Source organism: Arvicola amphibius, chromosome 1 (assembly GCF_903992535.2).
Source record: "Arvicola amphibius chromosome 1, mArvAmp1.2, whole genome shotgun sequence".
Taxonomy (NCBI): Eukaryota; Metazoa; Chordata; class Mammalia; order Rodentia; family Cricetidae; genus Arvicola; species Arvicola amphibius.
The window spans coordinates 52,844,110-52,867,862 of record NC_052047.1 but is presented as its reverse complement, the minus strand read 5'-3'; positions in this window follow the sequence as shown (position 1 = coordinate 52,867,862).

Sequence of the window (23,753 nt, the reverse complement as noted above, 5' to 3'; positions counted from 1 at the left end):
TCTCAAAACTCCAGAGATAGGCTGTTGGAGAAGGGAGGCAGCTTGTTGGTTCCTGGCCGCCCAGCTAGCTTAGACCTGAAATAATCACACAGAAACTGTATTAATTAAATCACTGATGGCCCATTAGCTCTAACTTCTTATTGGATAACTCTTATATTTTAATTTAACTCATTTCTATTAATCTGTTTTTGCCATGTGGCTGTGGCTTACTGGCTAAGGTTTTAGCATGTCTGACTCTGGCAGTGGCTCCATGGCATCTGTCTAATGCCACCCTACTTTCTCCCAGCATTCAGCCTAGCTTTCCCCCCTACCTAAGCTCTGCCTTATTATAGATCCAAAGCAGTTTCTTTATTCATTAATGGTAATCACAGCACACAGAGTGGACTCCATATCAAGAGACTGAGATATATAGAGAGACACAGAGAGAATTAAAATGGGTCTGTGACTTTGTGACAAGCATAACAAGTAACATGTATAGCATACATACCGCAGACTAGGAGATGATCTGCACTCCCGGTGGGATAGAGTAGAATATTACAAAATTTTCTTATATTTTTCAAAACAGATTACAGTTCAAAAATTTATCTTTTATTTAAGTTTTTATTTAAACCATGGACAGGAATAGGAGCCTTGGAAAGTGAAATGAAAAATAATGGGTGTAGAGAAGACATATAAACAATCTGAAAGGATCAAAAAGAGTGGGGATAGCAGGCTTGTGTATTTTTTACAATTCTATGGAAAACCACAATGAGATTTATCTGTTTGCTAGAGAGAGAGGGGCCATGGTGAATTTGGTTCAAGGAAAGTTCTCACAAAGGCCACAGAAATGTGAGTCGTTGAGCTAGAAAATGAGATCAAATGATATTGACAAGTAACACAGGGTTTTGTTTTCAGTGAGCTCTGTTGCACTGTGTTAAGAATGGCAGGACATTATTAGATGTACATTATCAAATGAATTGCATTAAGACTTTTGAAAAGATACTTTTAACTGCCTCTTAAGCAACTGGCTCAGTAATATACTTTCAGATATACAAAATTAGAAAATATAAGTCCTACAAGATACATCCAGGCAGGCACATAGGTCAGATCATTTTAGGATGTCAGTAGATTCCAGATGTAATAGAAATATGCCACTGAATATATTTGAATTTTCAAGATCTCATGGACAAGAATGAGTAGGTTTGTGAAAGATTTGGAAGTATAACTGATGACACATAATTTTTAAAAGCATGTCTGTAGGCAGAGATCCTTGTTCATTTCCCAGCCATCCTGACCTGAATTGTCACATAGAAACTACATGAATTACAACACTGCTTGGCCTATTAGCTCAGGCTTCATATTAACTAACTCTTACATATTAAAATTAACCCATTTCTATTAATCTGTGTATCAACACGAGGCTGTGGACTAACGGCAAAGGTTCCAGGGTGTCTGTCTCCTTTGGCAGGTACATGGTCTATCCCTGACTCCACCTGCATTCTCTCTATATCTCTGTTTGAATTTCCTGCCTGTGAAGGACACTAAAAAAGAAGTCCCACACTAGTTCAGAATTGAGTATAATAGAGAGTTATTTATTTGAGAGTAGACTCACAGATCATAATCCTCTGTTGAAATGGGGAACAGCAAACAAATCCTGCAGGCAGAAAAGAGGCCAGATGAACACTTTACATCAGCATATATAGTATAAGAGACCATGCCCAAGTGGGTGAGTAACTTAAAGGCTACTGGTGGTAGGAATTCTTACAGCACCTCCCCCTTTTGTTTAAATAAGAAAGTTCTAAGCCTAATACAAAGTTATATACAATAAAAACAAATATCAGGTACAAAAATTAGAATTACAACCAGCATAAACAATATCAAGCAAGAAACATATAAAAAATGTTTCAATAATTTTCCTACCCTAATGAGTTCAAGTCTTGTATAATAAATAACTAGGCCAAGTTATGAGAGAAAAATAACTACAATTATCTACACTTCAACCTCAATGAAGACCTGAGAAGGGAAATAATAATGCATGAGTAAGCATGAAGTGCAATCAAGCAACTTCCAAAATGTTCAACAAATGACAGAGACAACTAGATACCTGGGCAATCACCCAAAGTCTCATTTGCAATATTAGAGCAACCAACTTTGACTAGGTCCTAGAGTAACTGACAGACCATTTTGAGAGGCTGGAAATTTTTCAAAACCATCTTACCCTGTCTTGGTAAGATGTGACAGCCTTTTTTTCTTGTATCCTGCTTGTCCTTTCCAGACATCCTGTATTTTATCGGTGGTCTATTCATGGGCACTTTCTTGCCCAAAGGCCAGTTGTGCCAAGAAGAAAACAAGCTCCAAGTAGAGTGTCTTTGGTGCTCAACCTTCTCTCAGGAATAAATTGGTGCTACCAGGAAAAATTGTGTCTTACTTCAAAAGAACCCTAAGTTATTTAAATGTCATCTACAGCTCTTTTTGAAGATTACTTATCTATGCATAATACAATCTCTATATATTTAAAGATCCTGATTAGTCTAACTGTAAGTATGAAAAACATGGATGATTATTGACCTATGAATCTTAATACCTATGTAACTTAAAGACTAAGACTTCATATTAGAATTTTAAACAATCTTTAAACTACTGTGCAACAAATGAGGACAATGATCTCAAAATGTAAACAATGTATAAGTATCTTTACCAGAGGTAGAAATGTATATTGCAATATGATAAATATATTCTAAAAGTTGTATCAATATACAAAATATCCTAAACAGAGGTAGAAGCATGCATGCATATAATATGATGAGATAACATTGTCTAGGTATGTAAATATAATAGATGAAAATAGGAACATATTCAATATAATTTAAGCTTGTATCAATATACAAGAATCTATACCAACATAAATTGCCTATAAGTAATAGCTCACAAGTATTCACTCTATCACTATTATTAGTAGTATGTGTAAGCTCATGCTAGTCTATTATCTGAGCCAATTTCCCTTTTTTTAAAAAGAGATCCCTAATCCTACATAATTTTCCCTGCCCCCCAATTCTATACCAATTATAATAAACCCCTAAATATTGTCCCTAACCCTGAGGACGTTTTTGGGAGCGTGAACTTCATTTTATACAATTACTTCTAGCTTTCATGGGGGCAACCTTCTTTCTATAGGATCCTGTGAAAGAAAACTGATGGTTAAATTCCAAGATTACTGCCTGGCATAATTGCAAGTAATCTCTGATTATTTGGTAGAGTTTTCCTGAGGTTCTTATTTGGAGTTCTTGCCAGAATGTTGTAAAACTTTGCACCATTTAGCTAACCAAGTTGGAACCATATTAAGCAACTGGTACTCAAAACAGGGCTTATAATAGTGCTATCAGCATAATGACATCATATCAACCACATGGAGTTATTGTTGTAAGGCCTCATCTTATTCCTGGAGATCTCAAAGATTATAGTAGGAAAATTCATTGTTCATTGTAGAAAACTTAAACATTGACATATACAAACATATATATTTGAAAGGTATGATAGAGACAAGAATAGGTAAAAAGAAAAGTAATTTTTTTAAAATTCTTTCTTTTTTCTGTCCCATACCAGATGACTATTTAAATGAGACAGAAACTCTGAATGTTTTTTAACAACATGTTTGGATTTGGAGAAGGACAAAACTGTTGTCCAACTTCAAAGCCTGCTCTCTCTCTCTCCCTCTCTCCCTCTCTCCCTCTCTCTCTCCCTCTCTCTCTCTCCCTCTCTCCCTCTCTCTCTCTCCCTCTCTCTCTCTCCCTCTCCCTCTCTTTTTCTCTCTCTCCCTCTCCCTCTCCCTCTCTTTCTCCCTCTCTCTCTCTCTCCCTCTCTCCCTCTCTCTCTCCCTCTCCCTCTCCCTCTCTTTTTCTCTCTCTCCCTCTCCCTCTCCCTCCCTCTCTCTCTCTCTCTCTCTCTATATATATATATATATATATATATATATATATATATATGTATATGTATATATATGTTTTGATCACTTGTCCTTACAAGTTTTATATTCCTTTTTCTTGATAATCCTAATTGGATAGTTATTTTTCCTTCTGTCAGCATCCAAACATCCAGGATCTCTTGAATTTTTGAAGATGTGTATTGTCCTGTAAAGACAAGAGCAGAACCCTGAACCAACCCTATATAGTTTTCATACTACCTGTATGATTGTCACCATTGTGGATGAGTTGTCGTTTCTCTTTCTCAAGTTATTTCTCTTTTTCAAAGCAATTCTTTATTAATTTTTATGGTATCTATAGTTTTTCTTCTCTTGTGGAAACAAGAGCAAAAACAATTTCCCTATATAGCACATCTTCTTGCTTCCATTGTGAGATCAACACATCCTTGAAATACATCAGCTGATTTAATTCAGAATACTTCTATTATCCTATGTCTCTCTGATGCTCTTGTCTCTTTCTTATTAGCATTAAGGAAATTTAAGGTAAATAAACATCATGTAATCAATTTCTGGGGGTATTTTCCATCCATTTCTGTTTGATTAACATATTTTTTATAATTCAACTTGATCTTTCTACAACTGCCTGACCTTAGGATTGTTTGATATAACTATAATATGATTTATAGTATAATAAGCAAAATATTTCATTTTCTTAGAAACATATGCTGGATCATTATTTGTCTTTATTTGTGCACGTATACCCATGATGGCCATAACTTTTAATAAATGTGTGATTATTGAATCAGCCTTTTCAGAGCTTAAAGCAGAAGCCCACTGAAAACCTGAATAAGTGTCAATGGTGTGGTATACATATTTTAATTTTCCAAATTCTGCAAAGTAGAACGCATCCATCTGCCAGATTTTATCCCTTTAAGTACCCTTTGGGTCAGTCACTGCAGGTAGCAGTGTTTGTTTATAGAAAGAACAAGTGGGGCATCTCTTTATAATCTCCTTATCTTGTTGTCATGTAATAGAAAACTCCTTCTTTAAGTCTTTGCTATTGACATGATGTTTCTTATGGAATTACGAGGCCTTCAACACACTTCCCATCAGTATTTGACCAATTTCTGCATTACCTTGTGCTCTAGAACCTGGCATACCAGTATGGGATTAAATTGTGTTATGTTTATGGGACAAAGCCTATTTCTGATTATGTTTTGAACTTGTATGAATAATGAAGTCAATTCTGTAATATCTGGTATAAATTCAGTGATTTCAATATGCAATACAACTCTTTATGCATACTGTGAATCAGTAACTATATTAAGAGGTTCTTTAAAATCCCTTAGCACCATGAGAATAACATATAATTCTGCCTTTTGGACAGAATTATAAGGACTTTGTTCCACCTTGCTTAAGTCTTCTGATTTGCAACCTGCCTTCCCTGATTTATTTGTATCAGTATAAAATGTATAGGCTCCAGTTATTGGAGAATCATGTACAATTTGGGGAAGAGTTCAAGAAGTTATCTTTATAAGGTTAAGTCTATTGCTTTTGGGATAATTGCTATTAATTTCTCCCAAAAAAGCACAAGTTTTTCATAACTTTTTTATTTCATCAGCAGTGAAAGCTATTATCATCTCTGCTGGGTCTATACCTGCTAATTGACAAAGTCTCAATTTACCTTTTATAATTAATTCTGAGACTTTTTTCACATAAGTTTTTAATTTTCACTAGGTTTACATGGTAAAAAAATTCATTCTAAGATAATATTGTCCCTCTGCATTAAAATTCCTGTAGGAAAAATTCTGGAGGACAATATGACTAGAATACAATAAGGATTTGGGTTCACTATCCACATATGCCTCCTGTAATTTCTCCTCAACAATTGTCAATTCCTTTTCTGCTTCAGCTGTTAATTCTCTAAGATTATTCAAGTCTTTATCACCATCTAAGGTTTTGCTTAAATGAATTATTAGATCAGATGTTATCCCAACAGTGGGTCATAGACTGGAAATGTTTCCTAACAACCTTTGAAGTCATTAAGAATCCACAAGTGGTCTTTCCTAATATGTTCCTTTTGTGTTTTGATTTTCTGTAAACCTATTTTATAACCTACGTAACTGACAGAATCTCCTCTCTGGATTTTTCAGGAGCAATTTGTAATTCCCATTTTGGCAAAACTTTCTTTAATTCTTCTTACATTCTTTCTAAAGTATCTACATTTGAATCAGATAGCAAAATGTTATCCATGTAATGGTAAATTATAGATTTAGGAAATTTTTTAAATATTATTTCCAGTGGCTGACTTACAAAGTATTGACATAAGATAGGGCCATTGAGCATTCCCTGTGGAAGGACGGTTTACTGGTATCTCCAATAGGCTGTGAAGACAAATTTTTCTCTGTCCTTTTCTTGTAAAGGTATAGTAAAGAAACAATCTTTTAAATCAATAACAATAAGAGAACATCCTTTTGGTAATAGAGAAGGCAAAGAAATTCCATATTGTAGAGGTTCCTTAGGTTGAATTGCCTTGTTGACAGCTCTTAGATCTGTCACTATTATCCATTTACCAGATTTCTTTTTAAGAAATACAGGAGAACTTTGGGAGCTCAGTCCGGTGCTCCAATGTGGGGCTCTGTCTCTATCTCGAAAGTGGCTGATGGTGGAGGCTGACCGAGGAGCCAAGGACAATGGCGATGGGCTTGGTCTCTACGACATGTACGGGCTCTGTGTGAGCCTTGTCAGTTTGGTTGCTCACCTTCCTGGACCTGGGGGGAGTTGGGAGGACCTTGGACTCAACATAGTGTAGAGAACCCTGATGGCTCTTTGGCCTGGAGAGGGAGGGAGTGGGGGTATGGGTGGAGGGGAGGGGAGGGAAGGGGGAGGAGGAGGGGAGGAGATGGCAATTTTTAATAAAAAATAAATAAACTGGAAACAAAAAAAAAAGAAATACAGGAGAATTCCAAGGGCTAATTGATCCTTCAATATGGTGAGCATCTAGTTGCTCTTGTACAAGCTGTTCTAAAGCCTGCAGTTTGTCCTCTGTTAACATCCACTCTTTAACCAAAAATGGTTTCTCATTTAACCATTTTAAAGGTAGGGCCATTGGTACCTCTAAAGGTTTGCTAGTTGCTTTGTGTTCTTGTACAGTCTGAATGGCTGGTAACCTTTGTATATAGTAACTTATAATATCCTTCCAAAAATTATGAGTTTCTGAGACTGCAGGATTGTTAATCTGGTTATTCCATTGCTATAGCAGGTAATGACCCCATAAATTCACTGTAATATTAGCCACATAGGGCCTCAGCTTGCCTCTCTGTCCTCTGTCCCTATGCCTTCAACCCATCTCATGCTTTGTTTAACTTGAGATAGAGTTCCAAGTCCTAGTAATTGATCATCTGCCTCTTGAAGTAGCCAATTTGAATGCCAGGCTCCTGGAGTAATGATACTCATGTCTTCACCCATATCTATCAAACCCACAATTACAATACCATTTATATGCAGTCTTAGCTTTGGCCTGTTATCATTTATAGAAGTCTGCCAGAATATAGGTTTCCTATTTCCTATTGGAATTTTCGATTTATCCTCCATGCTTATTCCATCACATAGAAAAGTATGGTATTTTACAGAAGGCTCTGTTTTTTTAATTTTCCTGGTGAAACATGTCCTCCACAGTGACTGGGAATGACTGGACCACTTTTGATTTGGGGGCCTATGAGAGACCACTCAATGAGTTTCCCAATGGTATCAGGTTGCCTTGTCTGTTTTTTTGTTGATCTGCATTTATTGGCTCAATGTTGGCCTTTGCCACATCTTCTACATATACCTGAAGGCTGAGTCCTCCTTTTCTTGCCATTCCCAGAGGAGATATTATTCCTAGAAATTCCTTGTATACAACCTTCTCAGATGTTCTATTCTACCACAATTAAAATATTTGCATTTTATGCCTCCTCTGATGGAGGAGTGTCATATGTCTATGTGTTACTTTCATTGGTTAATAAAGAAACTGCCTTGGCCCTTTAATAGAACAGAAAATTAGGTAGGTGCAGTAAACAGAACAGAATGCTGGGAGGAAGAAGGCAGTGAGGCAGATGCCATAGCTCTCCTCTCAGAGATGGAAGCAGGTTAGAATCTTACCGGTAAGCTGCCACCTCGTGGTGCTACACACATTAATAGAAATGGGTTAATCAAGATGTGAGAGTTAGCCAGTAAGAGACTAGAGCTAATGGGCCAAGCAGTGTTTAAAAGAATACAGTTTCAGTGTTGTTAATTTGGGGCATAAGCTAGCCAGGCGGCCAAGAGCCAGGTGAGAACACAGCCCACTACTATTTCTACACTCCTCATTCCTTTGGAAATTGCTTCTCCTACCCAGGATTCAGTATTATAGTCAAATGTCTCAATGTTCATTGTATGCAGAACCCATTTATCCTTTGGTGCTGATCTAACCTTTAAAGGCCCAAGTTTCTTTTTGCATTCTAAGTTGGCATATCCAAAAGCCAGAGATTCAGTAAGTACTCATTTAGCATCTAGGTCTGTTATTCCTATTTGTACAGCCTTAGTTAATCTTTGTAAAAAGCCACTAAAGGGTTCTATCTGGCCCTGTTTCATCCTGGTATATGATTCAATTCTTTTCCTAGTTCTTGAATCCTGTCCCAAACATTTAAGGCTGCTTTTTGGCATAGGAACAAGACTTGTTCATCATAAAGTCCTTGAACCTGTAGGTCAGCATCAGTGCCTTCACCAAGAATTTGATCTTGGAACATCTCAAATCTTTTTGCTTTTCCCTGTCATTCTAAAATTTTAGCATCTTCACTGACTTAATATTTAAACATCATTTGAGGCCTGTCATCCAGGACTGCTGAAACTAACTGAAGCCAGTCGTGTGACATGGCTTTAATGCTAGAAGCCCATGTCTTATTCATCTTCCTAATAAATCCAGAATGCAAGCCATAAAATACTACTTCTTGCTTAATTTCTTTTAGATCATTCATTCCTATAAGTATCCATCTACCTTCTTTGGATCCTTTTGGGCCTTTAGAACTTGATGTTTTGTCAGAGTAGATTACAGGGTAGAAAGCTAAAACCCTGGGTAAATCATCTCTGACAGGCACTGGTGATGTTAAATCCTGTCCTTGTACCTTTATTTTTTGCTCATCAGCTCCAATAATTTCCGCAATCATTTCAAACATCTTTACTGCTTTCTTTTGTAAAGCCTGAATCTCCTGGCCTCTATATATTTCTAGTGATTTCATTGAGGCACCTAGCCTCTGGTCCTCATTCTGCACATGTGATTCCAAGGTCTGACTTTTTTCCTTTAAAGATAACATCTCATCTTTGGACATTATTTAGATAGCATGCAGATTGCCATCCTAGAGAGATACTCTATCTGCTAACCTATTATAATTTTTAACAAATTTTCATTGTCAAATTCAACAGCATGAATTCTTTCAGATAATTTCTCAGTACCCTTTGACATGGATTCAATTTGTCTGTCAACTTAATGTTACCTTTTTCAATAATATTAATTTTTTTCAGGAAACTTCAATTTTCAATGGTATTAATTCTGTCATCTAGCTGTTCATTGTTAGTCTGTAAAGACTGTGTTATTTCCAAAAAGTGCCTCATTCTTGACTCTGTTATCAACCCATTTTCTTATGGATATAATATGATGAAAAAAACTGAGTTCCAATATCCAATAAATAGATATATCACCATAACTACATAAGCGTTGCAGAATGCAATCCACAGTATCAACAAAAAAGTTATTAAAAGTTTAAATTATAATGTTCTCTGCCATTATATAACTTTCAAGTTTATTGATTTATTAGTCACTTGTTATGAAATCTGGTAACTTGGCTTATCTGTAATAATCTTTTTTGTCCAGCAAGTGTCATGGTTGCAGATTCGCGACTAGTGGTGCAACCTGGTGCCAAGAACAATCCTGAGCCATTTTGGTTTTCCCTCCTTGATAATAGTTAAATACTTAGAAATATGCTTTGCTTGACAAATTAAAAGCAAATCAATTCTGTACACGGAGCAAGAAGCCCAGAACTCAGGAGCCTGGAGTATAAACCAGAAGTTGTGCAAGTCGCCACACAGCAAGGAACATGGCCGTGGGGGTGGGGTTGCCACATGCAGTTAGCTCTGCTGTGGCAGGAGTTTTCCAAAAAAAGATAAATAAATAAACTGCTTAATAAGTAAAAGCAAGTCAAGCAGGTGTGTGTGTGTGTGGGGGGGATTCTAGGCTATGCACCAGACAGGCCTTTAAGTAGGTATGGAGTTTGGATCCACGTGGGCACCAAATGAAGGACGCTAAAAAAGAAATCCCGCACTAGCTCAGAATTAAGTATAATAGAGGGTTATTTATTTAGGGGTAGACTCACAGATTAAATCCTCTGCTGGAACAGGTAACAGCAACCGAATTCCACAGCCAGAAAAGAAGCCAGCCACATGCTTTGCATTGGCATATATAGTATAAGAGACCATGCCCTAGTGGCCAGTAGGAATTCTTACAGTATGCCTGGCTTTACTCTACTAAGCCATTGGCCAAAACAGTTTCTTTAATAACAAATGGTAATAAAACATATTTATAGCATACAAAGGGGAATCCTACATCATATGTCTAAAAAGAGAGCAATGGTAATGGCACTTATAGGCCTGGTAGTGACTAAAATTCTATTGTGCAAGTATATGCTCACCTCACATTGTACCATTATTGCTAAACATTGTTCCTAGCCTCCCTAAGAAATGTGCCCATATAATAAAACCAATACAGGTGAAAAAATCCACCTTCTTAATCAAACAATGGACACTAGTTTAACCTGAATCTCTATAATTGATTTTCTTTAGTACATGCTGATATTAAAATAATCATATTTGTCCAGAAGTGATGGTGCATGTCTTTAATACCAGCACTCAGCATTTGGGAGGCAGAAGTAGGTGGATCTCTGTGAGTTTGAGGCCAGCCTGGTCTACAGAGATAGTCCTAGGACAGCCAAGGCTATACAATAAAATCCTGTATCAAAATAAAATTAAAAATATAAGCTTATATATCACACATGCACACACACAAACACCATTTATAACATATATATGTGTGTGTGTGTGTGTGTGTGTGTGTGTACATACATATTGGAGGTGGAATCTATTTCTGGTGTTTCATAATCAATAACTTCTTTCTTCTCAAAAAGAAGTGTGGAGATGGATCCATGTCATGAGCAGGGTAGCACAATAATATTCAGTCACCTCTCATATCACAAAACTAGAAAAACACACTACTAATATTTGAGCCATCATCCTCTATTCCCAATAATCCCCTAAATAGTCACTACTCATAGTAATGGATCTAAGAGTATATGTCAGGTGTTAAATACACACAAGGTCAAGTAGACAACATACCAATGCAGACATGTGAGAGAAAATGCCAGGAAGACAGGAAAAAAAAATGCAAGTCTACTGTGAGCTGGAGAACATGTGCCTCTTAGTGAGTCAATAGCTAATACAGCTAGCAGGATGCTGTGCAACTTCTGCTGTATTTCCCATTTTTTTTTCAAGAGAAGTCAGAAATCTTGAATTTTAGTTGAATTCATCAATTTCTAACTACTTGCTTAAAGTTTTCCTAAACGTTGTGGACCTATATTCAGTTCCTAGACTTTTTGGGGTTTCCTTTATGCATTTGTTTGTTTGTTTGTTTTTATTTTGTTTTATTTTTAAGTTCGCATTTCATTTCCCCAAACTGAAAAGGCATTATGCAATAGAAAAGATTTGAGCCCAAATTCTGCAACCTGAATTTCACTGTGATCTGACCAAAATACTTAGCCTCTCTAGACTTGTTTCCTCCTCTGAATTCACAGATTCTGCGTACTATAGAACTACATCTTTATACTAATTGTGAGACATTATGAGCTCAGTTTCCTCGGTGTTTCATTTCTAATGCACTTTCACACAGGATTGCCCTTGAGCAGTATAGTTTATGTTATTATTCCACCTTGCCCCTCCTCATAGTTCATGTTTCTTCCATGTGATTAAATTCAGGTCAAAGACAGAATTACACTTACGTAAATTGCTCCCTAGATACTGTCACTGCTAGGGTTAAAAGTACAGTTAAGTTTTGACATTCTTTCCATGACCTACCGATGGAAGGAATTTTCCCCTTATACTGTTATTTTATATTGAAGCTGTTGGTCTTCATTAAAAGTGGGTTCGCTTCAAAGAAAACATTTGAAGACAGATTTCCAGTCATTTCTGATAACCTCTACATGACCAAGTTACAGAATTTCTGTGGGAGAAAAGTTACAAAATGAAGATAAGATGCCGAGAAAGCACTGAGGAGGAGAGTAAGGACTGGCCAACAGTGGTGGGATTGGAAGAGTCTCAGGCACACAAATGTTAACCACTCTTCACTTTGGCAAATCACTCCACTGTTCAGTCATGATCATCAGTATTATACAAAGCCACTTGAGCCCATGCAGAGAGACAAACATTTAGTGTTCCAAGTGTGGAACACTGACAATTGAGACACAGTGTTGTTTATGACATATTAACAAGAATAGCATAGGCAGAGACTGCTCCTTCATCTTCCTGGATGCGAACAATCACACAGAAAATATACTAATTACAACACTGTTTGGACAATAGCTTATGCATATTTCTAGCTAACTCTTACATCTTGAATTAACCCAGTTCTATTAATCTGTGTATCACCACAAGGCTGTGGCCTACTGGTAAGGTTCTAGCTGGCAACAGGCGTCTTTCTCCTTTGGCAGCTGTATGGCATGTCTTTGATTCAATCTACTTTCTCTCTATATCTCTATTTGGATTTCCTGTCTAGCCTGCTGTGCCTAGCCATTGGCTGAAACAGCTTCTTTAATAACCAAAGGTAATAAAACATATTCATAACATACAGAGGGAACTCCCGCATCAGAGTAAATCCAAATTTTTGTTCTATTTTTTTTTTAAAAAAGGACCTGAGAGGTTGTAGAATATTTTCTGTTTCCCTTCAATCCCCAGTCTACCCTGACTTCTATTATTGAAATCCAAACCGAAACCAGCTGACACCAAAGATTTAGATTCCCAGTCTGAAGGTCACAAATCCTTTTCTCTGATTCAGCCAAGAGTAAATGAAGAGCACACGTGGACTTGAGGGCTAACATACTAAGTGGCTAATTGAAACCCCACCTGTAAATTAACTAGATAGTGTTCTGGCAAGCACCACCCAGAATGTTCCCTGAGGTTTTTTATTAAAATAGGCAGCCATCACTTTTTATGATTACACACTTCTCATGTGAGCTCACTAAATGACTGCATTTGGAAAATAATTTCTTCAGTCACAGTAGTGACCAGGAAAGTAAAATTGGAGAAACCTGACTCATTAAAAGACAGGCTGTAGTCCAATGAATGGCTTCTCACATTTTAAAGCTTTGATTTCATTCTTTATTAATGTTCTTTCCATGTAACTGATGGAATACCTGAAACAATTGACTTAGTCATCAATCAAGAGGCCTCATTGGTGTGGACTCTGCTGAGAGTCTTCCATGGCCATAGCAAGGATTCTGAATTAACCTGCTCACGTCATGAGCCAAGAATAAAAGAAAGACTGAGTTCCACACTCTCCTTTCCAGGACATGACCCCAATGATGTAAAAATTCCCTATAAGATTCTGCTTTACAGCCCACAGCTATTCCCAGTAGTGCCACTCTGGAGGCAAGCCCTTAAAACATATTTGGCAGCAATTAGTATTTGATAATGGACCTTGCCTCCCTGAGTTAAGTCAGGAAGAAGAGAAACTCTACCTATCAAACCCCAGGATGATGTCCTGGCTTTTTTCTTTCCCTTTAAAAAGTCACGTTCTACTCCCTTTTATCAGGAAGATTAATTTTCTGTGGTTGACGTCTGTTTCCATCGTGGGAAGCTTACGTTCTGATAGAAAAACCCCAGGCAGCGCCCTTTCCCACGCTCTCCACGCCACATCTTCCAGTCCCTTCGTTTCTGTGCTTTCTGTCATTGATACCCAGCCACTTCATGTGCCTTTCCTGTTGCTTTTTACGTTATCTTATCACTTAGTTGGCTTGCTGTCTGTTAGTGCAACGTTTCCCTGAGAGTCCTGAAACTTTTCCTAAGATGCCCTACTGACAACATCAGTATAAAAATGTGGCAAGTTACTGAGGAGGAAATGATAGAGCAAGGTGTTGAGTTGAGCACATTATCCCTTCTAGAAAAACAACAACAACAACAACAACAACACACACACACACACACACACCAGAACAGCAAGCAAAAACATGTTTCCTTCACTTCCCAAGTTCTTTAACAACAACAACAAAAATTATTCAGCATGAATTGTTTCTTCTATTTAGTGGTGAAATATGGACCATGGTCCTTATCCCTATTAGCCCATAAGTTCCCAAGGGAGAGCAGGATGGGCTATTCTCCCAGGGGGAGTATTCATTTCCTTGTTCCTTATACATGAGCTACTCATACCACTGAGTGTAGACAAAAAGAGAGTATTTGCAAAATGCTCTTTAACTAGTTATCTATTTATATGATGGAAACTCCCCTGCTTTGGATATCTCTCTCTATCTGGAGTAACTTCTATCTGTCTAGAACAGAGTACAGATCACCCCCCTCTCTCTGATGAAACTGGTATCTAGTAAATACCCTTGTCTAGAACAAAGAGTAGAGATTCTCTCTTCCTCCCTCCCTCTCCCTTTCTTGCTCTCCCTCTTTCCCACTCCCTCTCTCTGTTTGTGTGTATATGTGTGTGTGTTCTTATAATTGAGCTTTGTACATTTGGTTTTTGACTTTGCATTTGGTGTAGATCTTGTGAATTTCATTTTTTTTTTCTAAATCCTCCCAGAATTAATTACACTGTGAAGGTGGCTCCCTGAAAAATGTGGTTACGGATGGTTTTATTGATCATCCGGTTCAGTGACAAAACAGTGAGCCAATAAGAAGCAGCCAATATTTTCCTCTACCCTTGAAATGCATATATGTGCAACCTCAAACTCACATTCACTCACCACATCTACATACCACACTAATACTGCACACAGAAGAAAAAAATGAAGTAAAACAATGATGGACAGGAGAGACCACTGTGTTTTCAGTATAGTCTAAAACTCCTTTGTTGTTACACTTGAATTTGACTACATATTCCAGATACTCATGAATCTTAAAATGATTGGAAAGGCCCCCTGGTTCTTTTTGATAGTGAAGAACATTCACTGAGAACATGATGAACCCAAAGTACCATTGGACAGCAGTGACAATGCTAATTTATCCTTCAAAAGCTCTTTGTAACTGGTTTTCAACCTCTGGGTCACGATCTTTTTGGGTGATCAAATAACCCCTTCAAAGATATACTACATAGTAGATAAATACATTGTAATTCATAACAATAGCAAAATTATAGTTGTGAAGTAGTATTATGAAAATAATTTTATGGTCAGGGGTCACCACAACATAAGGAACTGTATTAAGGGGTTGAAGCATTAATAAGGAGAACCGCTGATCTATTTTTTCTAGGCCCAGCATATAAGCAAACAATATATTGATTAGTAGTATACAAGGAAGGCAACCCACACTTTGGAGTGTTTCTTCTAATAATTTAGTGGATAAGTTGCAAAACTGAGATTGAATCTGTTTTTCTGGGGAAAAAAAGGTCCCATATAGCTCACTTGCTATAATCTACAACAGCACTGGGTTCTGTAAAAGGATTTTCAGGAAATTCATGGTGGTGATGTACAAATGTTTATAAAAGGTGTAGTGTTGAGCAGGTCAGTGGGGAATGAAGACAGGGCATCCCAGACTGAAGGGACAGGGACAGAGCCTAAGCTTCTCTATCCTTCCTTTATCCTGTCTTTACAGATGCAAACTTGTTCTCTCTCTACTTGCAATTTGAAGCTCAGTGTCACTCAAGATTCAAGATGATGGCCATCTCTCCAGAGAGACAAGTAGCATCATTCCATTTCCCTGCAAGCCTCGGCAGGTCCTGGGAAGCCTTCCTCATGTGCCTTCTTTTCTAAGAGCAGACGGGCAAAGAAGTCAAGTGAAAGACCAGAATACTAACTTGGAAGCCAGAGAAGCAAGGAGTCCAAGAATACCTTGGATATTCACTGTGGCTGTGCAACCCACTGATGCTGGACATCAGCTCTCTCTGTGAAAGCAGGCAGTTCTAGGGGTTAAGAGAACAACAACAGGAATCTTAGGAAATGTTTCATCTTCCGATTTCAGATATGATAGAGTCCATTCTCACTTCTCTCTCTCACCCCTCTCTTCTCTCTCTGTCTCTGTCTCTCTGTCTCTGTCTCTCTGTCTCTGTCTCTCTCTGTCTCTCTGTCTGTCTCTCCCCCACCTCTCTCTCTTTGTATGTGTGCATGTTCACACAAAGATCAGGATTTAAGCACAGATCTTAGGCTTAAAAGCTATTATTTTACAGAAACTGATTTTTTGGTTTAAATATGAAAGATGTTATCCACTGTACATTGATATATAAGCAAATTGTTCTAACAAAGAAAACATTTAAAATGTAATGACAAGTGCCGGTTTTTTGTGATTTCTTGTCCTTCAGTCTTAAATGATTTTCCATCGGGTTAGCATTGTAGAAAAAGCTCAGACCTACAAATTATACTTTTGAAAGGTTCTTTTTTCAATCATAGAAGTGCCAGCTGCCTGAAAGGCCAATTCAGAACTTTAATTTACAAAAGAAAAAGGTGATGTCCATAAATGCTCAATGACTTGAATATACCACAGTTGTGTCTTTTCAAATACATAATTATACTATACACATTTTTTACTTTGGTGTCATGAATAGTAATTTCTCCTTTTCCCCCCTTTCCTTTCTTCTGGCATTATTTATGAAATTTAACTGTGATAAATATGTTTTGGCTTCATTATACCTACACATATTAATGCTTTTGAGGGAAACTTTATATTCGGGTCCTTATTAGTGCACAATGTAAATTGGAAACAGATTCTAAATGGCCAACTACTAAATTTAAAAAAAAAAACCAACATGATAGGCCCACTGGAAGCAGGCAGCTGCACTGACATTCTTCTAAGGGCAAAGGCAGAAAAGCAAACTGCACAAGGTACCGCCGACTGTTTGCTATTCCTCCATCACCAGATTTATTGACCTGCAGGAGAACTCAGTGGCTGTTTTGCCCCAGTCAATATTAATTTCTAGGTTCAATAAATCCTGGTAATGAGTGGGGAATGTGAGTCAGCATGTACTTATTAGACGTGTTCATGAAATGTGCCATGAGAAAAACAAGAAAGTGATCAATCAGACATCAATGTTTCAATATTGCTTTTGACATATTTTAAAACATTTTGTCCTTTGTTTGGCTTTTTCACTGACTATAAATAAAAAATATTTTTATTTAAAAATATTTTTGAACAACATATTTTGAGTGCACTATGTTTCCCTCTCCCTCATGTCCTCTCAGCTCTCCCCCACTTCACTGCCCACCCAACTTTGTTGTCTGTTCTCTCTCTTTCTCTCTCTACCTAGCTCTTGCTCTCATTCTCACACTCAAATAAATTAACACAAAATGAAAATCCAAACAAATATACAGCCAAGAAACTCTAAGACCACAAAAGTAAAATAAAATAACATGAAATGAAAAACACAACACACACACACATATACACGTGCGCACACGCGAGCACACACACAAATCAACTTTCCTTTGTCTATGTCAATTATTCTTAGGCTTCAGGCCTACCCTGGAATATGTTTAATATACTCAGAGATTTTCTATTTGCTAGCACATATAAATTGTAAATGGTTTCTTGCTTAGGGATGGAACTCTGGGACCAGTTTCCCATTTCAGTCATGGGTCCCCCATTTGCCTTGAATCTGAGCAGGTCTTGAGCTACCACAGTCTCTGTGAAGTCATATGTGTATCAGCTCTGTTACATCTGCAAGAAATTTTTCCGGAAGCTATCCATCATCTCTAGCTCTTACAGTCATTCCACTTCTTCTTCAGCATCAATCCCTAAACCTTAAGAAAAGAGATTGCTAACACCCTGAATGCATCTTGTCATAGCTTGGAAAGTAAACATTACCTGTCCTTTCCTCCATGAATCTGAGGCAAGGGCCCTTAACATGGCCATGCACATGAGAACAGCACACACTCTTCTCTCATTTGGGGTCTCCTATACTTTTTTACATCCCTGCTTCTAGCCACGTCATGGTCCTGAAAAGCCGCGTTTCTGAGGAACTTGTGCTGCTTGTATCTACCTGTTTGGAAGAATCTACTTTCCTAGTGAACTGGTCAAATCATTAAAGAGTTATGTGGATTGTACTGTGAAAAATATATACTTGGGGGGTTATAAAATCCTGTTTTCTGTTAAACTTCATATTATAAAAAGAAATGAATCTCATAAACAATATTTGGGATTTCTCTAAATCAGTGAGTCAAGATCTAATGACATTTGAAGCACAAGAGAAAGTAGAGCAGGAAGTAAAGAAACTTGATTAAACAGTTACTTTAAAGTATATAATGTTCTTGCAAACCCTGACTATATTTCAGTCCAATCATGATCACATTAAATAAATATGGCACACATTTTTTATTAAATTTTCAAAATTATTTTTCAAGTAAGCATTGTGAAGGATGCTATTTCCTGAGGCCTGCCTTCCCACAATGTAAAACAGGTTTTGTTCACACACTTCCAACATAACTGACAAAGCTAATGAACTCCATCACATGAAATGAGCCAAAATAACTTACGTTCAAGGTGCAGTCATATCACTGAGTCACCTCCACCAGGAAGTAAATTATCTCAGCCATTGAAAATGCACACATCCTACTGAAAGGTCTCCATTTTCCAGGGACTCATTTTCTTTCATCTGGTTCTAATATGATCTAATAAAGATCAGTGAGAAAGATTTTCCCTGGGAAATGTTCTGTCATTTCTTCTCAGTTGTGAACTGGATTACTGCAGAAAGGTACATGATTAATATAAAAGGGGAATATCATATGTAAACGAACTTGAGATATCAGGTCCAAAATTATTTTTTCAAGAAAAGAAAATCTAGAAATCGTGAGTTCGCTTGTTCACTCTCTTCTAGAAGGCTCTACTCAGTATATTACCTTGTAACTCACTGCTGCAAGATCCCAAACTCACAGTGTGGGGTCAGAGATGGATCTCAGCAGTGAAATGCTTTCTGTGAATATCAAAGAACTGGTATTTGCTCCCAAGTACCAAACAAACAAAAAGTAAATCAAATGTCTGATGGGAGAGAAAAGAATGTTGCCATGGTGGTCTCTCTGCCCATCTGAATCGTGTGGGAATGGCTATAGCTATTCTGCTACAGAAAGAACCCTTTTCCTTCAGTGCATCACAGTGGCTTTCTGTGCATCTCTTAGTTGCAGAATGGTGTCTGCAATTTATGCTTCAGACCAAGCCCTAGTTTCAATAATTAGTGAGAAAAAATGCTTCAACCTTTAGGCACAAGTAAGATTTCCAAACCTGTGTCTGCCAATTTTTGATCCATTGTACTTCAGTGTAGACTCTCATTCATATTCAATTAGTTTCTCAGTGTTTATTTATCTATATATTTGACTGAATAGGCACATGGAGCTAAATAGACACACATGGAGGTTTATTTCATTTATTTGCTATTTACTTGTTAGAGTAAATAGTATCAGAATGTATAAAGCACACACATGTGCACATAGTTACCACACTCTTTCTGTGATTGCAGCAGGGGTAGCAGTCTTTCTGAGCCTCTTTGTCAGCTGCCATGTACTTCCCAATGGCCATCTGAAAGATTTCTTTCTAATAGTGAGCTCTATTAATGATCATTTGACCAGTTTCAGAATTTATATATTAATGCATCATAATCTCTTCACTTCGTGTTACTGCTCATTGCATCAAAATGATTAAGCTATCTCGTCTTATTTATGTGTAATATAAATTTTAATCATGTCTTTTGTTTTTTGAGGTTTTAATATAATTATATCATCTTCCTATTCCCTGTCCTCCCTCTAAGCCCTCTAAATACCCACTTGCTTGCCTTCAACTTCATTATCTTCCTTTCCATATATATATACACATATACATGCATATATATATATATATAATTTTATTTAGTTCAGAAAAGCAAAATAACTAACCACTAGAGAGACCTTTTACCTCTACCAAATCTTCAGACCAAAAGTGAGACCCTGCAATGCTCTCCACCAGCCTCAGATTCCATATTCCACTGAGTTCCTATTTCTTCTCCTTTATGGTCCTCTCTCTGCCCAACAATATCACTGCTGTCTCTACCTCACTAGTGCTGGGATTATTACATTGTGTGAGCTCATCACAAACATGATATTTTAATAATGAAGTTTGGCATAAAAGCAAGTTAAGTACAGAAATTTCCCCAGGGTCATCAGAGTCTGCCACAGGACTGTGTAAAGATATGGAGGAAATATTTTTTTAAGCTTAAGCTTTACGAGTCAGAACTATAATGGCCATGTACTGCAAAGGTTGTAGGTAAGATGCGGTGTTGCTCAGCAGCACTAGGAAAATGTCAACATGGGGGTCTCTGACTCAGAAGACTGCCAACAGACACCTGTTTAAATGTAAACATTGGTACTGGGAACTCTACATTTGCTTTGTAGCTTAGTATTCTTTAAATTGCAAATCTCATAGAATAACTTACTTATAGACAGAGCATTTTATAGGCAATATTGGTCTATACTAGGTGCTTCCTAACAATTTTTAGGAACTATGTAAAACAGCTTGTCAAGAAGAGCCAGCAGTTACCACTGTTCACAAGCTAAAATCATCAGCCCTTGCAGAAGCGTGAACTGCTCAGAGGAGATCTGAGGGACTCAATGATGTTACAAAATTCAAATGCGTATTTGTCTTGATTAAAGTTCAAAAGAGCATTGACTTACAGAAAAATTTCAAAAGAATTAATCGGGATGCTCAAATGTATTATGAATAAGCCAGCTCACATGTGAAACAGGAGCATGGAGGGAATGCTTACAATTTCATTATTATTTTTCCTCTTATTCCCAAATATACTAGACCAAGAAAGGTGCCAAACAAAAATATACAAGTAAACATCAATAATTTCATACTTCTGTATGTTACTAGCTATGCAACTGGAGATACATTTTCCTTTCCTTCAAAGGTATGAATAAATCAATTGAATGGAAGTATAACTTAAATAATTTTCTTTAAAAGTCCTGCAAATTTTTTAAGGTAAACTTAGCACAGTCTGCAATGAGGAGAGGAGACATAGTATCAGATTTATTTGGAGTGGCTCTCCTTCTACATTGTCCTGTTCCCCTCAGGTCTTTTTCTTTCCTAATTTCCCATTTCAGTCTTGTTTGGGCTAAAAAGTAGAAAACACACAGATCACACATTGGTAAGATAGAAAAAGTGTAAGAGGTAACTTCTAATGCCATTCAGAGGAGAATGTAGACAAAGGGTTTACTCTTAAAGCATTGAGTTTTCTCATTGGCAGAAAGAAAGTAATTCACAAGCAGCATATCTAAATATATGACAAATCATTTTTCTATAAACCATCAGTTCTGTAGTCATTCTGAAATTGAACATATTATGGGCTGGATTCTATCCATCTGAAATTTAGATGTTGATTGCATAATATCAAGTACACAGGAATGAGACACTGTTAGGAGACAAAGTCTTTGAAAATACAGTGAAGGATACCCCCAAATCCTGCCAGCTCTCTGGCACCCTGCTCATTGACTCCGGGCTGACAGAATCAAGAGGAGATAGATTTCTCTTGTATAGTTATTCTAGCTAAGGAAATTGTCTTATGCATGATGTCTTATGGCCAATACTCAAGAAATTTAATAATATGCATAATAAAAAGAATTGTCCTTAATGTAATTCTTATCCTTGTTAGCCACAATTTTGCTCCTTAACCACTTCAACTAATAGAAACACACAAACACACACACATACACACACACACACACACAACTAAAATTAGAGAATTTCTCCACTTGCACACATTTAAAGACTATTGTAGATGGAACAGCGGAGGGCCGCTTCCCACCACCCGTCTAGCTTTACCCAAAATAATTACACGGAAACTGTATTTATTTAAACATTGCCTGGCCCATTAGTTTTAGCCTCTTAGTGGCTAATTCTCATATCTTGTTTTAACCCATATTTAGTAATCTATTTAGCAATCACCACGAGGTAGTGTCTTACCGGGAAGGATCTTAGCCTGTGTCCATCTCAGAGAGAAGAGCTATGGCATCTGCCTGAGGTGTCCTCTGACTCTGCTTTCTTTCTCCCACAATTCTGTTCTGTCTACTCTGCCTACCTAATTTTTGGTCCTATTAAAGGGCCAAGGCTGATGTGGGAGGGTCTTCTGTTTTAATAAAGAAACTGCCTTGGCCAGCCCTTAGGTGGGTGGAGTAGACAGAACAGGAAGAAGGAAGTGAGGTAGATGGCTCAGTCAGATGCCACTCCTCTCCTAAGGCAGACTGCCATGCCTCTCCTCAGTGAGCCAGATGCGATGATGCCAGCCACCAGGTCAGATGTCCTGAATCTTTCCCGGTAAGACACCGCTCATGGTGTTACATACATTATTAGATATGGGTTAGTCAAGATGTGAATAAGAAGTTGAAACTAATGAGCCAGGCGGTGTATAAAAGAATACAATTTGTGTGTTGTTATTTCGTGTGTTAAGCTAGCCGTGCTGGAGCCAGGCAGGATGAAAAGCAGGCCTGCCCGCAGCACCTCACTACACAAGGCAGTTTCTTTATTAATCAATGAAAGTAACACATAGAAAGATGACCCTCCTCCATCAGACTATTCTTTCCATATGCATGTCTTAGTTGGGAGATGACCCCAAGCTTTTGTCAAATTTTTAGTTGCATTACTGCTATAAGTTTAGGAGATACTCCTTAAGGAAACATTTTAAGAAATAGAACCAGAAATATAGAACCATATGCAAGATATAACATTTGGAGGCTCAAGTGATGGCTGAGCTGTTGTATTTTCCTCTTTTCCAGAGGTTGAAAGTTCAGTTGTCAGCATCATATAACTGTAAGTACAGATTCAGGCATTTCAATGCCTTCCTCTGATTTTCCCAGGAATTTGCTCACATGCTATACATACATAGCCTCATATCCACACATACACACATAAAATAAAATAAAAATAAAAATAATTTTTAAAAGGTATGACTAATGCATTAGATACTAGCCATATTTGATCAAGATTATGCATGCTAATGACTGATAAAGAATGAGCAACCTGATTTGAAAGAATTACAAGTAGCTTCAGTTCTTTTTTTGTTCACATCCATTGTATTCTTTCCTTAATTGTAGCCACTTTATCTCATGTTATCTCACTACTTCCATAATGTCAGACAAAATATTCTGCTTTCCCTGCTACCATCTTTGCCATCCTGAAATTCTAGACTTTTTAGTCCTTTGAAAAGATTGTAATGTAAAATGAAGTACTGGGGAAAATAAAAAAAAAAATAAAAACAATGGGAGGCCCATAAGGCATCAATGAGAAGTATCTATTGTCTACTTTTGTATATTGATAAAATGTTAGTGATACGAGCCAGAGATTTAATACTACAAATTTCCCCATGATCCTTCCTGTAAGGAACCTAGGAGTAATTCCAGATACTTCCAGATGACTGTGAATCACTCAAGCTTTCTTGCACACTTGTTGCTCTTTCTCCCATATACATTCTTATGGTTGATTGGCAGCCAACTTCTCTTCCCTATAATTTGGAACTTTGCCTTCTGGCCCTCATGGCCAGTGATTTTCCCATAGCTCATGACCAACCCCTTCCATTATCTGCATCAGTATCGGTTGCAGCTCATTTGCCAGTCTACGAAAGTTCAAATTC